This window comes from Oryx dammah, unplaced genomic scaffold (assembly GCF_014754425.2).
Source record: "Oryx dammah isolate SB20612 unplaced genomic scaffold, SCBI_Odam_1.1 HiC_scaffold_29, whole genome shotgun sequence".
NCBI classification, from domain to species: Eukaryota; Metazoa; Chordata; class Mammalia; order Artiodactyla; family Bovidae; genus Oryx; species Oryx dammah.
In genome coordinates this window covers 36,107,596-36,124,383 of record NW_024070213.1, presented here as the reverse complement: position 1 = coordinate 36,124,383, position 16,788 = coordinate 36,107,596, and the positions used below count along the sequence as shown (strand labels likewise).

Here is a 16,788-nt window from a genome sequence, read left to right as displayed (position 1 = left end):
AGACACAGGTATATAAACACATTTTAAAAAATTAAATCCAGAAATGTTTGATTAAAACAAACTGTCATTTTTGGCACAACAATACACCCAGGGTATTTTTAGAGAGGACTAAAATTTCACCTTAAAAGATGACACTGGTTCTACCCAGAGACACTTGGAACAGGTGTCAGAGATATTTGACCTCTTTCAACCACATGCACCTTTCTCCTTCCCCCAGTCAACACCTGTCCTGCCCCTCTGCAAGCCTTCCTTTTCTTCTCGTGCCCTTGTCTTTCGCTTTCTTCCTGGCAGTACCCATAAACTTTTATTACCACTAATGGCAGTAAAGCTAACACAGCTGCCACCCCCTCAACCCCCCACCTAGAAATACAATGGGTATAAATCTAACTGGAGTCTACAATGAACTTTTTGGTTGTCCTTAGAAAAGAATTTAACTATATTCTGTGTCAGTGACCCAATCCACAGGACAGGAAAACAAATGGCTCCAGCAAATAAACTTTTGTGCAAAGAAACCACAAGTGCTTTTTAGCTCTAGCAGTCTAATGAGGAGGCTCAGAACCATGACTTGCAGATGCAGGTTTCTAAATGAGCAAAACAGAGAGAAACAGGACAAACGAGAGGTAACAGTTGATACCATTTGAAGTTTAGAATCCTACTAAGTAATTACAACACAATAAGCATTAAAGTAGAGAAGATGGGGAAAAAAAAAAAGTCAAGGCTAGATCCAAAACAAAAGGACTTCAGCACTAGATATTACAATTCTGGGAAAGTTCTAGGGGCACCATAAAACTTTATGGGAAAGGTAAATAATTATGTTCCTCTCAAGTCAGGTGCTCTTGAAGCTGTGTTCTGATGCTGCACTCTCATACAACAAGCTTACTTGCTCCAGGCATTCATCAAAGGAAAGGGTTTTAGGACTTTTTCCTCTCTGGCTAATGGTATCATTACCTTTTCTCTTTAATTTCACAAAATGGAAGCAAGAGACAATGTATCCCTGGCAGACGATTTGGGAAACACCACAGAGGTGCTTCCACAAGGCTATAAGAGGCAACAGAAACATTTCCTTACAAAAGTTCAGAGTGCTGAAGCTAAAGAAACTAAATATGGAAAAACACAGCAAATAAAAAGTTATTTTACCAGGGCAAGTTCATTTATCTTACCCAGCCTCTTGTCCCAACGCTAAAGTAATCCCCAAACAGTCTCTCACATTCTATGTTATTATATCTTCCTCCTGCTTGTTGGCCAGAAAAACTCCTACTCACCCTTCAAGTCTAAGCTCCAACACCACCACCTCTCTGGAAACCTTTGATTCTCCCAAACAGGTGCTCCTTTTCCTTTCCTCCTGAGTGCTCCTTCATTACAGCAGCTATATGCTATTGCAATTATCTCTCAACCTTGAGGTAGCTCAGCAGTTGCCTGCCTGCTTTCTGAGGGCACAACTCGTCTTTCCATCACCGCATCTCTTGGAACAGGACACAGACCTCACACGTAATCACAGAGGCAAAGAACTCCCTACATCTCAACATGAAGAGCCAACACTCACCCATCCAAGTCTCTCCTTTCCAATCCCACCAGGTTTCTTTATTTTTTTTTAATATAAATTTATTTACTCCCACCAGGTTTAGAATTTCACTATCAATCCTTTTGGAGAAGGAAACAGCAACTCACTCCAGTATTCTTGCCTAGAAAATGCCATGGACAGAGGAGCCCGGTGGGTGGGCTACAATCTGTGGGGTCATGAACGAGTCAGACACAACTGAGCATGAGTGCAATCTCTTAGATTATTTAAACCAGCCTCTTCCTCGGTCTTCCCATTTCCAGTCCATCTTCCCTTGAATCCATCCCATATACATTACTGCCTCTGTAATCTTACTAACGTAGAACTTTAATTAAATGTACCAGGTTGAACAGTTGATGATGCAGAGAATGAAAAGCTGAAAAACACCTGTTCTCTAAGCTGAATGGGCTAAAATCCAAAATGGCAGAGAAAGAAGTAAATAATTAACACAAAACTCATCAAGTGTTATAGAGATATTTCAAACTCATGCTAATGTCTTTCACTGGCATGTCTTTCACTCAAAAATAGACAATTTCTATTTCACTTTATATAGGAAGCCATCCTAATTTCTCCAGCCAGAAGCACTCTTTTCTCCTTGTTTCCCAGTACCCTGTTACTTGCTTATCACTTTCTGCTTGATTTACACTTATTTGTACTCATACATTATGTCTCTTACTGGATTGAACCTTCCTAAATAGAAGGGCAATCCCTTTCACTTGTCTCTATTTTGCCACGGTACCTAATAAAGTGTCCAGAATATAGTTGATAAATGTTGAACTGTGATGATTAAGCTCATGAAAATATTATGAGTCTGTGATTCCTTGAGGATTTGCCAATATTAAGAATATCAGTGGGTCAAATAATACACACAATTCAAGACTGAAATTTTTCCACTCTCACCACCAAAATAGAAAGTCTATTCTGTTTGGCAAAGTAATAGTGGACATAAGGAGAACATCCTCAACCAGATTTGAAAGATACGCCCAAATGCAATGGATCACTACTGTAAAAACACAACAAAAGGCAACTCCCCAGTCTCTAAAGTCAGCCCCTGCTTACACATACAGAATCATTATGAAGGGCAAACGTTATGGTGTTTCCATAATACGGACAAGTCAATGGACAAGTGCTCAGCTAACTAAAAATGTCCACAGCGGGGCAAACACTGAATTTAATAAAGCAAGATACAGGTACAAGATAGTATTTCAAAAATGGATCATTCAATAAACTCTCTGATCATTCAAATTCCACAGGTGAATACTTGCAGCTTGTCCATCCTTTAAAGCTTATAATCGGTTTCCTAAAACAAAGCTACTGGAAGACTCCTCACCAAGCCCTCGTTCTTTAATTTCACTTTTGAAACAATATCTATCCTCCCTCCACCCATTCCTTCATCATAATTAATCTGGTTAAATCCAACAGCTGTGTGCAGGATGAGGCAGATAGAAACTTCACCGTCACTCACCTGAACTGTAAGAATTAGGGACTTAAAACAGTTTATGACTCAAAATGCAAAACTAAAATTCCAATTTCTCAGTTTTGACCAAAAAAGTTCAAACCTGTAAGACCCTTTAGGAAAACGCTGTGCTACAACAATATACATCTGCTCCCAACTGGCATGAAATCAGAACATTTGATCACATCATTTATTTCAGCATTAAAACTGCTGAGAACCAAAATCGTCTCATCAACTAACTTTGCAGAAGCCTTAGCAAACTACCTTTGGCAGCTTTTAATCTAAAGACACAAAGTTAAGTTTGTTTTGAGGATTAACCAAGAAAATGTCTAAAAATGCTTTATAAGACTCTAAAGCACAATACAAACTAAGGTGTTACTAGTATTCTTCTTATAGTTAGCTCTCGGCAAGAGCAGATCCCCCTTTATAGGAAATCTGAGCAGAAGTGAAGTTGTTTCTGTACACTTTTCCCAAAGGAATTTATGTTCTATATCAAAAATGTAAATAACTCCTAAAAAAAGGAGGGAGGAGAGGAAAGGAAACAAATTTCAAGTGAGACTAGAAGAAGGAGGTAACTTAAATAGTACAGGAGAAGTTTTTTGTAATAAAATTAAGCAATATAAGAGAAAGCAACCCTAGATCTCAGAATCAGTTTCTAGCCCTGCCACTTAACTATCTGCTCAGCTACTCCTGTGGCCCTGGTCCCTTCACCCCACTAGGCTCCAGTTTCCTTGTCTGTAACTAGAGATAACAGCTCAGACAGTTGCTGTGGGATTAAATAAGATAATATTTATATGAAGTACTCAGTACTATATCTGGTACATAGTAAGTATTAAGCGAATAAATGATTACTGTTGTTGGTAAAATTATTACTAGACCTGTAACCTGACTGGTGACATTCAGCAAGAAAAAGGAGCCAAGAACATGTCAGGGGGGAAGATGAAATACAGAGGGCTAAGTCTATATTCCACTGCTGGGCGACAACATTTGGGAAACATGGATTACCACAAAGCATTCTTCGTATTAAATACACAAATTACTTACTGTGCTTCCAGGACTGCTGAAGAATCTAGAGAAGCGTAGCCAAAATCTCCAAGTCATAAAAGCTGAAGAGCAACGACTGTATAGAAGGAGAACAGGACAAAAAAAAAGTGCTTAGTGATGTGCAACTTTCAATTTTCCAAATATTCATAGATAGAATGAAAGTGAGGCTCCATAGCAAAGCTACCACAACTCTGCTGACCCAAAATAGATGGTATCAGCATCATGTAGAATCATTTCAGTTTCTGCCATCTTGTTTTTTATTCTGGGGAAGTGGCTGTATCGTGATTGATTTTGAGATGGTGTGTGTGTGTGTATGTGTGTGTGTGTGTGTGTGTGTGTGTGCGCGCGTGCATGCATGCGCTCAGTAGCTCAGTCATGTCCAACTCTATGCAACCCCATGGACTGTAGCCCATCAGCCTTCTCTGTCTATAGGATTTTTCCAGGGAGGAATACTGAAGTGGGTTGCCATTTCCTCCTCCAGGGAATCTTCCTGACCCAGGGGTCGAACTCGCATCTCTTGCATCTCCTGCATTGGCAAGTAGACTCTTTACCAGTAGGGTCACCTGGGAAATCATTATTAACGTCATCATATTTGATAACTGCAAAAACAGTAAAAGTGTCCTAAAATTAGGAAGAAGAGGAATCGAATCCCCTCCTGAAGCAGATGAAGAGATAGCAAATAATTGTAAAAGGTGAAAAACAATGGACACTGACTTTGCATATGAGCTCAGCGTCTTAAACACTCTAACATGTGAAAAGTCTGCACCCATGGATGTTAAGACCCATGTCACCAATCAGAGATTTGATGTGAAAGTAAGTGAAAGTGTTAGCCACTCAGCTGCATCTGTTTGCGATCCCATGGACTGTAGCCCACCAGACTCCTCTTCTGTCCATGGAATTCTCCAGGCAAGAATACTGGAATGGGTAGCCATTCCTTTCTCCATGGGATCTTCCCAACTCAGGAATCAAACCCAGGTCTCCTGCATTGCAGGCAGATTCTTTACCACTGAGCAATATGGGAAGCCCCATGGAACCAATAAGAATCAGCAAAAGACCAGGAAAAGAGGAAATGTTCCATATGGGTGGCCAGAGAATCAACACCCACTTGGGTTGTCAACCTGTCTAGGGTTAATTCAGGGGAAGGCAAAGAGCTTGTTTAAGAATTTAAAAGCTGAACACAGTACAAATACTACTGTCATAAGCCACAGGCAAATTGCCAAAGTTCGAGGCCTTTCTGAATTTACACAATATCAACATGAACGGTCAACTCACTATCTGACCTGTAACTGCTCAAGGAGGTGAGGGTATGTCTGGTTTCCCTTTGAGTTTGCCCAACTCACACTCCTCCTTACTGAGAATAACCTTTCAAAATAAAACCTGTACTTAAAGGAATGTGTAATTTTTCTTTTTTAATAACAAAGCAGAGCAGACTTAAAAGCATCTCCCTGAAATTATGGGCTGAAGATCCCCAAAATTTTGTCAATCAGGCAGTGATAAATGGAAATAATATGCCATCACTACTAATTCAGGCTGTGTGGAAAAACATTTTTTAAAAATCTGTTTTGTTGCAATTTGTGTCTTACTGTAATAATATAAATACATTGGGCTCTAAATCCTGGATTTTGTTCTGCCACTTTTTCCCATTAGGTTGTAAGCTTGTCAAGGTTTCCTACAATCTACCACACTCACACAAGGAGAAGATACTTATATTCATTCATAAAAACTGTGCCCCTAGAGCTCTACTTAATACTACAAGTACAGCTGATAAGCGCTCTGACAAAGGTCTGCATCTTGCTGGGAGGAAAGGACAGTTAAGTATCCATATGGTTGGTATGGTCTAATGATAATTTTTTTTCCCTTATCTTTAAATCCAATTTAAAGTTACTTCAATACCTAACCAACAAGTGCAAACCACTCCTGAAACTTCATAAATAAAATCAGTTGGACCATTCATTCAACAAAGACGCATTTACCAAGTAGGCTTGTACTGGGCCCAGTGCAATTCTAGAGTACCGTTTATTTCACAAGCCCAAAGAGCTTTCAAAGTTGCCCTAACATAAAAGTATCAGTGACTGAACTTCTCTCATTTTATACATGTACAACAATATTCAAAACACTGACTCAACTGTTCAACACTATTCAAATTCACTGATTATAAATTTAACTGTGGTGAAAATAAAAAATAAAAAAGGCTGCTGAGACTGACGTTCAATAATTAACTAAATTCCAACTTCCCAATTCAATCCAAAAAATACCCAGTGCCAAGTGGTTTTAAAAAATTACAAGCCAAAATATACAATGATTCAAACATTCCACTAGGCAAAGGAATTAACATAGTTACAATTTCTCTCTTGTAAACCCTTGAGGGTACTGCTACTAGACAATGAATCAAATTTATCAAAACCCCACTCAAGGATTACACTTAATATGCACCAAGAGCAATTTCTAAAAATGGAGTCAGTATCTAACATGCCAAAAATAACATATTTACCTGGGTTTTCACCATTTTGGAGCTCTTCCTAGAAAACAGATCCCTAAATTTAGATGTCAGATGAACACATTTTCCCAAACCAACATCATCAAAAGTGGGAGAAAAATCAAGGAGACTGGTTAAGCACAGGAATACAAGTCAGAATTCTTGGGTGGGAACCCCTGCTTTACCATTTTCTAGATACCTCAATTACTCTGTCTGCAAAATGGGAATAAAGACACCCACTCCACAGTTGCTGGAAGGATTAAACTGAGGTAGATTAGCATGATAACATCTTAGGAGCAAGCAGCATTATATAAAGTGTTTGCTTATGATGATTATCATATGACTAGATCATCTCACTCATCTACACAAATGCCTTTCCCTGATGAAAGCCTTCTTTAATTGGTCTAGTAAAATTTAACCCCTTCCTCCTTGGCTTCCCCACAAAATGGATTGTGTATTATAGTTATTTGGGAATATCTTCTTCCCATCAGGCTGAAGAAAAAGACCACAGTTCATCTGAGTGCACAGGGCAGCAAATACTACTCATTGTTGCCCTTCAGTTTCCTCTCTCTAAAGGTTCTGAACAATAATACTGTGTCAATCAATTATAAAACATTTACCTGGAGAAAGGAGCTTTATGTAATTAGCACACATCAGTACCGGACATACCTAGGTCAACACTCTCTTAAGACTTAAACAAAAATTTGGGAGGTAGGGAAGAAGGATTCACTTAATATCTTTTAACTACTGACCAAGGTTATCTTTTTAAATTATTTTTTAAAATTTCTTATGCTTTAAAAGCTCTCTCATTATTTCATTCAAAAAGTCTATGGTGTTTTTAATATAAAAATACAGTAGCATAATTTCCACATACGTCAAGTCAACCTAATCATAACTTACCCATCTGCTAATTTTAACATAATCTTGGGGTTGCTAGATGACAATATGCTTGCCTGATTCACCCTCTATTGTTCATGTAAAATAAAATCATTTTCACATTACATTGAGATGCAAAACTTTCTGGCTTTGATTTGTGCCCTTTTCCATCTCTCAAAAAAGTGCCACACACATGCAAAAGAGCATCCAACTTATCCCAGATCACTGGGAAAACACTATCTAAAGTGTTATCCAACTTTGCTAACATGATGCTGCAGCCCTAACTTTGAGAGGACAGAACTTTCCTGAGAACAAATGGCTGAATTGAGGCTGCTGCTTTATTATCCCTTTCTACAAACTACGATTCTTCCTTTGTTAAACGCGTGTTACCTTTAGAAATTAATTTTTTCAGCATAAAAACTGTTGAGGACACCTTATTTGCACAAATATTTCTGGTCTCCACTCTATGATTTATTTAAAATGAAACTCAAAAACAAAAGGCTAAAGAAGAATTGCACTCATTTAATGTGGTTTTTCTAATTTTTTTTTCATTCCCCAGGGGCAGGGGCTTCCAAAGGATTACAAAGACAACACCCAATTTGTTTCTCATTCTAAACATATCCCAAGTAAACGGGGAATGTTATTAGCCATCTTAACAAGGAGAAGACCATAAATGCTAAGCCAGATTAAACAAATTAAAAAAAAAATTTTTTTATCCATTGTACTTCCTCTGAGATCAGAATCTTTTACAGAAAGGTACTTTGACGATTCTATGCAATGAACAAATGTCATCATAATTTAACATCCTATTTTGGACGAATTTCTCTCCCCTCACATAGTCACAAGAATGGTCAATTCACATACAATACCTCTCAGCTGCTGGATAGACAGTATAATAAACTTAATTGTTTTATATATCCTGAGGCATTCAAAGAAAAACCAAACACAAAGAGGCTTCCAGTATCTTACAGACATTTATGACCGAGACAAAGAACTTTCAAAAACCTGCCTTCAGTAAGCAAAACTGGGCTTAAACAACAATAAACCCTGCCTTAAAGTAAGGAGACCTGGCAAGTATTAAGGCCTAACCTCGTCCCCCACTCACAGCCCCTGAAAGACCAAGTCTCACTCCCAGCTTACAGCTAGGAGTCATAACTGAAACACTTAAAGCTGTTTCCTCAGATTTTAGTAGTATTAAAGCTAATACTCAGGCCACCTTTTCCAAGCAATTGGCTTCTATCAAAACTTATCCAAGTTGCGTGAAATAGACAGGAGCGTTGGCTCTGCATTTTATCAAGCGAGGAACACCAGCATCATACTTTCTGGACCATCCACTACTCCCTGCACCACCAGCTCTCCCCGCCCCCTCCCCATTTCTTTTTAAGTCTTTCCTCCAAATCCACAATTCGAAAAGCGGTCTCATAAAACAAAAGTAGTATCAGTAAACGGGAGGCCACCGATTTTGAAAATAAAGTTAGTTCTTTTGCTCTCTACCTGGCAACTTTTAAGGGTGAAATGTTTCCTTCCTCCATCGGACACAACCTCCCCTATTTTTACCCATACCAAACAACCACTCGTTCGTCCCCTCGTAGTAAAGGTGAAAAAAAGGGAGTGGGAGAAAATGATGGTGAAAAGAAGGGGCTAGGATTCCACCGGTAGGGTCCGATTTTGAGAGACCGGCTTTAAACACTCCTTGGCTTCTGGGAGCTGGACGGCTTTTACTGTGTCTATTTGAGAAATGTTTAGGAATCTGACGCATCAGTTTTTAGGAATGGTACACAAACAGCCCCCACAATCTAAGAGCCATGCCCAGAATCCTTCCCCTCGCTGGCATCGGCTGGAGGGCACGGGACAGGCGAGCAGGGGATACAGGGGAAGGTCCTCACGACATTTGTTATTGTTTATGAAGCCCAGGCAGGGACAGAGAGCCCGGGGCTCCGGGACCGCGGAGGGGAGAGGCCAAAGGAGCCTAGAAGGACAAAGACTCCTCCCCGGGCCACAGGCCACCTCTCCGGACACCCGGGGCCACTATCACCCCAAGGAACAAGAGGGCCAAGGCCGTCACCGGAGCTTCACCGGAGATATTTCCAGCCTCGAAATCAGCCCGGCTTTCCCTGGACACCCTAAGACACATAAGATCTCCTGATCCGGCTCTCAGAGTTGGGGCCGGAGAGGCAAGCAGTACCCCTAGCCTCCTCCGCGAAGAAGCACCGCATCAGCGCACTCACCTGCCTCCGGTCGCGCCCGCGGCCGGCTCAGCCTCCGCACGGACCGCAGCCGGCCCGGCGACCGTAGGCTCCCTCTGCCCGCTCCGCCCTCGCCCCGCCCCCGGGAGGTGGGACCCGCCGCCGCGGCGCCGGAATCTCGGGGCGGCCTCCCTGAACTCTCGCGAGCCCTTCTCCTCCGCTTCTAGGAGACACGGCCGGTCCCTGACGTCATACGCACCACAGCCGGAAGTAGCCTTCTGTCGTCAACGCAGGCACCCCCCGACACACACACACACCACCCACCTGCGCCCGGTAAATTCCTGACTGGCCCTGAAAGAGTTGTTCCAAGAGTCACCGCCTTCCTTCCTCATCAGCCTCACCTCACCTCCCTCTTCTCTGCTGAAAGCTAGCTCAGGCCACTCTTGAGTGACCCGGGGTGTTGCCACATTGGTCACGTGTCCTACAGGTCGCCAGAGTTTTTCTTGATGCTTCACAATGCAAAGTGAGTGTTAAAAGGGAGCTTAGAGATCATTTCTATTATTTTTTTGGAACCTTTTGCAGAGTAGGAAAATGTGGTCAACAAAAATGGATTGGCTGATCACAGTTGCCTAACTAGTTCTTAACTCAGTGTTCCTTGACCCTTTTCCTTTTCCATCATGACGATTGTAGAGACCTGAGAGGAATTCACATTTGGAAAAGCTACAAAAAAAAAAAAAAAAAAAAAAAAACTTGCAGCATTCATGAAAAATTTGTTTGCATCATCTTGGAAAATCTAAAATAACTGATGGTACTGGGCTGCTGCTTGTTTAGGATCAGAGAACTATGAGGAAAATCACCTGTACTATGACTCAGAAAGGATGGCTTTGGGAAGGTGATGCATTTGAGTTTTTATTGAGCAAATCAAATAAGAAAATTGTCCCCAATTATCGTTAACAAATTATCTTCTATCTGAATATTGGAGATTTTATAAAATAAGATTTACTTTAGACTGTTAAGACAATATACAAAGCTAGCACTGTGCTTGCAGAAAATGTAATTCAGAGATGACAACCATTATCTTTAGTTTTGCCCAGAGCAGGTGAAACATAGGAAAGACTTAGGAAAGAATCTTAACATCACTTCTCTCTCTTTTTTACACTCTCTTCTCTCTCATACGTAGCTTGATTGTTGGAAAAAGCACTATGTGATCTGGTAATTAGTGTGTTCTTGGAGAAATCAGTTCCTTCTATATCATGGTGATTTTGAGGCTCAAATGACGGTTGCCATATGCAAGCATTAGAAGTTTAATTGTGATCAAACACGCTTGACAGAGGACTATACACCTCTCTCCCTCCACCACACACATATTAATTCAGGTGAGTAGGACTGAGAACATATTCAAAAGCAGAGACATTAATTTGCCGACTAAGGTCCGTCTAGTCAAGGCTATGGTTTTTCCTGTGGTCATGTATGGATGTGAGAGTTGGACTGTGAAGAAGGCTGAGCGCCGAAAAATTGATGCTTTTGAACTGTGCTGTTGGAGAAGACTCTTGAGAGTCCCTTGGACTGCAAGGAGATCCAACCAGTCCATTCTGAAGGAGACCAGCCCTGGGATTTCTTTGGAAGGAATGATGCTAAAGCTGAAGCTCCAGTACTTTGGCCACCTCGTGCAAAGAGTTGACTCATTGGAAAAGACTTTGATGCTGGGAGGGATTGGGGGCAGGAGGAGAAGGGGATGACCGAGGATGAGATGGCTGGATGGCATCACTGACTCGATGGACGCGAGTCTGAGTGAACTCCAGGAGTTGGTGATGGACAGGGAGGCGTGGTGTGCTGCAATTCACCGGGTCACAAAGAGTCAGACATGACTAAGCAACTGAACTGAACTGAGGACTGAGAACAGTTTATGGGGTATTCTCTAGCAAACTTATGTTTTCAAATGTGCCATGCTATTTTCATGGCACTAAGAGATATGAACTAGTCTAGGGTATCAGACTAAGATAACACGAGGCAGGCTAGTTTCTAAACTGAAGGCATTCCTAACAAATTCCCCTAGGTGTTGAATGTACCTGACCTGAATCAAATTAGAGCCAAGTGCCCTTTTGGAATTTTGATGAAATCTATGGACTCTTTTTCAGAATAGTGTTTTTAAATGCATAAAATAAGCTACCTAGGATATAAAGGAAATTGATTACATTAATGTAAAGTTATTAAAATACTAAAACTGAGTTTTTTATATAGTTCTGATGTAGGCAGCATATTGAGTGCAGCACTTGAAACAGCCAGGATTCAGCAATACATGAACCGTGAACTCCCTGATGTTCAAGCTGGTTTTAGAAAAGGCAGAGGAACCAGAGATCAAATTGCCAACATCCGCTGGATCATGGAAAAAGCAAGAGAGTTCGAGAAAAACATCTATTTCTGCTTTATTGACTATGCCAAAGCCTTTGACTGTGTAGATCACAGTAAACTGTGGAAAATTCTGAAAGAGATGGGAATACCAGACCACCTAACCTGCCTCTTGAGGAATCTGTATGCAGGTCAGGAAGCAACAGTTAGAACTGGACATGGAACGACAGACTGGTTCCAAATAGGAAAAGGAGTACGTCAAGGCTGTATATTGTCACCCTGCTTATTTAACTTCTATGCAGAGTACATCATGAGAAACGCTGGACTGGAAGAAACACAGGCTGGAATCAAGATTGCCAGGAGAAATATCAATCACCTCAGATATGCAGATGACACCACCCTTGTGGCAGAAAGTGAAGAGGAGCTAAAAAGCCTCTTGATTAAAGTGAAAGAGGAGAGTGAAAAAGTTGGCTTAAAGCTCAGCATTCAGAAAACGAAGATCATGGCATCCAGTCCCATCACTTATTGGGAAATAGATGGGGAAACAGTGGAAAGAGTGTCAGACTTTATTTTGGGGGGCTCCAAAATCACTGCAGATGGTGACTGCAGCCATGAAGTTAAAAGACGCTTACTCCTTGGAAGAAAAGTTATGACCAACCTAGATAGCATATTCAAAAGCAGAGACATTACTTTGCCGACTAAGGTCCGTCTAGTCAAGGCTAAGGTTTTTCCTGTGGTCATGTGTGGATGTGAGAGTTGGACTGTGAAGAAGGATGAGCACCAAAGAATTGATGCTTTTGAACTGCGGTGTTGGAGAAGATTCTTGAGGGTCCCTTGAACTGCAAGGAGATCCAACCAGTACATTCTGAAGGAGATCAACCCTGGGATTTTTTTGGAAGGAATGATGCTAAAGCTGAAACTCCAGTACTTTGGCCACCTCATGCGAAGAGTTGACTCATTGGAAAAGACTCTGATGTTGGGAGGGATTGGGGGCAGGAGGAGAAGGGGATGACCGAGGATGAGGTGGCTGGATGGCATCATGGACTCGATGGACGTGAGTCTGAGTGAATTCTGGGAGATGGTGATGAACACGGAGGCCTGGCGTGCTGCGATTCATGGGGTCGCAAAGAGTCGGACACGACTGAGCAACTGAACTGAACTGATGTAGGCAGCTTCTAAGATGACTCTTAATAATCCTCACCTTTTGGTATTCCTATCTTGCACAACCCCCTTAAGTGTGGACTGGACCTAGTGACTTGGTTTTGCAAAGGAGAATACAGCAAAAATGATGAGCTGTCACCTCCACAATTGGGTTACAAAGAACTCTGGCTTCCATCTTATTCATCCTCTCTTGCTCCATTTCTTACTCGCTCTAATGAAAATAGCTGTCATGCTCTGCCCTGTCTTGTGAAGAGGGCCTCACAGCAAACACAGAGCAAAGTCTCCAGTCAACAGACACTTAGGAATTGGGGCACCCAGTCCGACAGCCTGTGAGGGACTGAATCCTGCCCGCAACCACATAGAAGCAGACTCTATCCCAGTGGAACTTCAAGATGACTGCAGCCTGGTAAAGGACTCTTAGGCAACATACACAGCAACGTCTTGCAAGATTCCTACCCCGCAGACACTGTGAAATAATATGTATTCATTTTTTAAGCCATTAATTTGGGCCAGGGGTAATTTATTACACAGCCATAGATAAAAATAGTTATATATTTGCTTCTTTATTAATGCATCAAATAACAAGATCAATACCTACAGTAATTTTGCAGTAGTGATATACATAAACAATGTTTTGAGATATTTGTACCAACTTAATGAGGTAGAAAATATGCATGATTTCTATTGGGAACAAAGTCAAAGATTTCTAACATTACTATGATTTGCTGAGTATATTCATAATGGAAGAAATGATCATTTTCAATTAAAGATTAGTGAAAAAATACATTGATGCATATGTATTATTAATGCCTATGTTTATATATATATATGTATATAAGATTTGTATATTTATTTTTCATTAAAGTTCACAGACCCAGATTGAGAACTGTTGGCCTAAATAACATATTTTGGTAGGACTTTCCAAAACTCTTATCAACTCTCTTATTATCAATCATAATTAAAGTTCAGGTAATACAGGTAACAGATACACACCATGGTCATTGCTAAATTTAGTAGCCTATAGTTGAATATGAATTTTTATCCCCTATCTTTCACTTATTCCTTCTTCTTTAAATTACACCAAATGTGGACAGACAAACTAAAATTGTAGCCCACAGAGAAAAATCACAGTGAAAACCTTTTTGGCACCCAGAATTCATCTGATCTTTGTTTTCAGTGTGTGAAATTTAGTATTACTTTTGCTCTCCTAGACCTACCATGTAGTAAATAACCAAAGAATGCCAAATGACAGTAGTAAATGGTAACAGAAGGAAGCTATTAGTAAAACCCTTCCACATAGAAAACATAGAAAGAGAAAAGTTGTTTTCCTGTGTACGCAGCTTTGCATCAGTGGGATATGGTCTAAGTAGTATTTAAACTTGGTGCTTTAAATGCATTGAACAGAAAACACAAAAATGTACAGACAAATGAACCAAACTTTCAACTCAGGAAACGAGTTGAAAAAGAAAACAAAATAAATTCAACAAAAGTAGAAGAATGTTAAGATTACAGCAGAATCCCTTCCAGATGTCCTGGCCCTTATGTGTACCAAGTATTATAGATCAAATACATAATTTCTCCCATATATAACTCCATTTTTCAAATAGATGTAATTTATTAAGATTAACAAATTCAAATACAATTCTAAAATATAAAGGCAGAAATTAATGTAACACAAAACAAAACAAAAAAAATGTTTGAAGTTGACCAATAAGGTAATTCTTTGAAAAGTCAAAGAAATAAGGAAATAGGGAAAATCTTTGGCAAAACTAATCCAGTGGGAGAAGAGGACAACAGAGGATGAGATGGCTGAATAGCGTCACCAACTCAATGGACATGAGTTTAAGCAAGCTCTGGGAGTTGGTGATAAACAGGAAAGCCTGGCATGCTGCATGCAGTCCATGGGGTCACAAAGAGCTGGATATGACTGAGTGAACTGAACTGAATCCAGGGGAGACACAGCTAGTAAAAGGATGATAATAGAGATATAACTGCTGATATGGAGATTTTTTTAAGCATTAAAAATTATGATGAAAAAGAGGATTTTCCTGGTGGTCCAGTGGCTAAGAGTCTGCCTGCTAATGCAGGGGTTTGACCCCTGGTCTGGGAAGATTCCACATGCTGCAGGGCATCTAAGCTCGTGCACCACAACTACTGAAGCCCTCAAGCCTACAGCTTGTGCTCAGCTACCAGAGAAACCACCATAGTGAGAAGCCTACAGACAACGAGAGAGTAGCCCTTGCTTGTTGAAACTAAAGAAAGCCCACTTGCAATTTCAAGGACCTAGTGCAGCCAAAAAGCCCACTCACAGCTTCAAGGACCCAGTGCAACCAAAAGACAAATAAATAATACATTTAAAAAAAAAGAAAAGAGAGCAAGAGGCTATCAAGACAAGCTGGCTGAACACTTCGTTCTGTGTGAGTATGAGCAATGTTAATTCCTCATTAGCTTTATGGATAGACAAAGAAAAGTAGTTCATATTTATTGAGGTTTTTTTTTTCCTGTGTGCCAAGCATTATTCTCTCTGCTTGTATTGTAATCTTTATAATAAGTTGGTGAGTTAGGTATTATCACCAATTTATAGATGATGAAACTGAGGCTCAAAGAGCTCTAATAACTTACCTAAGGTCACCCAGTAGCAAGTAGCAAAGCCAGCAACCCAGATTCCTAATAGTGGATCAAAGAAGCACTACTAAGCAAAAGCAAAAGCATGAAATTTGGAGACAGAGAAACTAGTTTGAAGTACTTACCTGTTTACAACATGTTCAGTGACTATTAACTGTGAGTACTGCATGCATGCTAAGTTGCTTCAGTCATATCTGACTCTCTGTGGCACTATGGACTCTAGCCCACCAGGCTCCTCAGTCCATAGGATTCTCCAGGCAAGAATACTGGAATGGATTGCCTTGCCCTTCTCCAGGGGGTCTTCTTGACCCAAGGAGCAAATTCGTGACAATTAGGTCTCCTGCATTGGCAGGCAGATTCTTTACCACTAGTTCCACCTGGGAAGCCCACTAGTATGATGATAAACCCCATCCTTTAAGTGGAATTAAGACCACAACTGCCTACATGCATATATATGGACAGAAATATGTCTCAGCATTATGTATTCATAATTGTGAAAAGTTGGAACTAATCTAAATATCTAAAGATAGGGATTAGTGTAATAAATGAAGGTAGATCTGTACGATGTAATAGCATATATTTGTTTAAAATTGTATGTAGATAAATGGTTAATAACATAGAAAGATGTTCAGAATATATTGTTAGGTTTGGGAGTTCTAAAGCATGTTACCAACAGTCTAACAGCTTTTACATAAAAATTATTTGAAAAACAATATATGTATATATTAATAATATGGGCTTCCCATGTGGTGCTAGTGATAAAGAACCCACCTGCTAATGCAGGAGACATAAGACATGCGAGTTTGATCCCTGGGTCGGGAAGATCCTCTGGAGTAGAAAATGGCAACCCGCTCCAGTATTCTGGCTGGGAAAATGCCATGGACAGAGAAGCCTGTCGGATTACAGTCTGTGAGGCTGCAAAGAGTTGGACACAACTGAGTGACTGAGCACATAAACACATACATTCATAATACACACATTCCATATATTATATATATATATATATATATATATATATATATAAATTTTTAAAGACTGAAAGAAAAACAGTAAAATA

At 40.3% G+C, this 16,788-nt stretch overlaps 1 protein-coding gene across 1 annotated transcript in view; it reads right to left on the bottom strand.

The window, feature by feature from the left end:
• The window catches only part of STK38L (serine/threonine kinase 38 like), a 77,659-nt gene extending 67,920 nt beyond the window's left edge, over positions 1-9,739 (bottom strand). Inside the window, exons 1-2 of the mRNA XM_040234601.1 lie at positions 9,639-9,739; positions 4,059-4,134 (exon numbers count right to left, since the gene is read on the bottom strand). The gene's annotated coding sequence lies outside the window, so the exon portion shown is untranslated. The remainder of the gene's footprint in view (positions 1-4,058; positions 4,135-9,638) is intronic.
• Between the last annotated feature and the right edge of the window lie 7,049 nt (positions 9,740-16,788).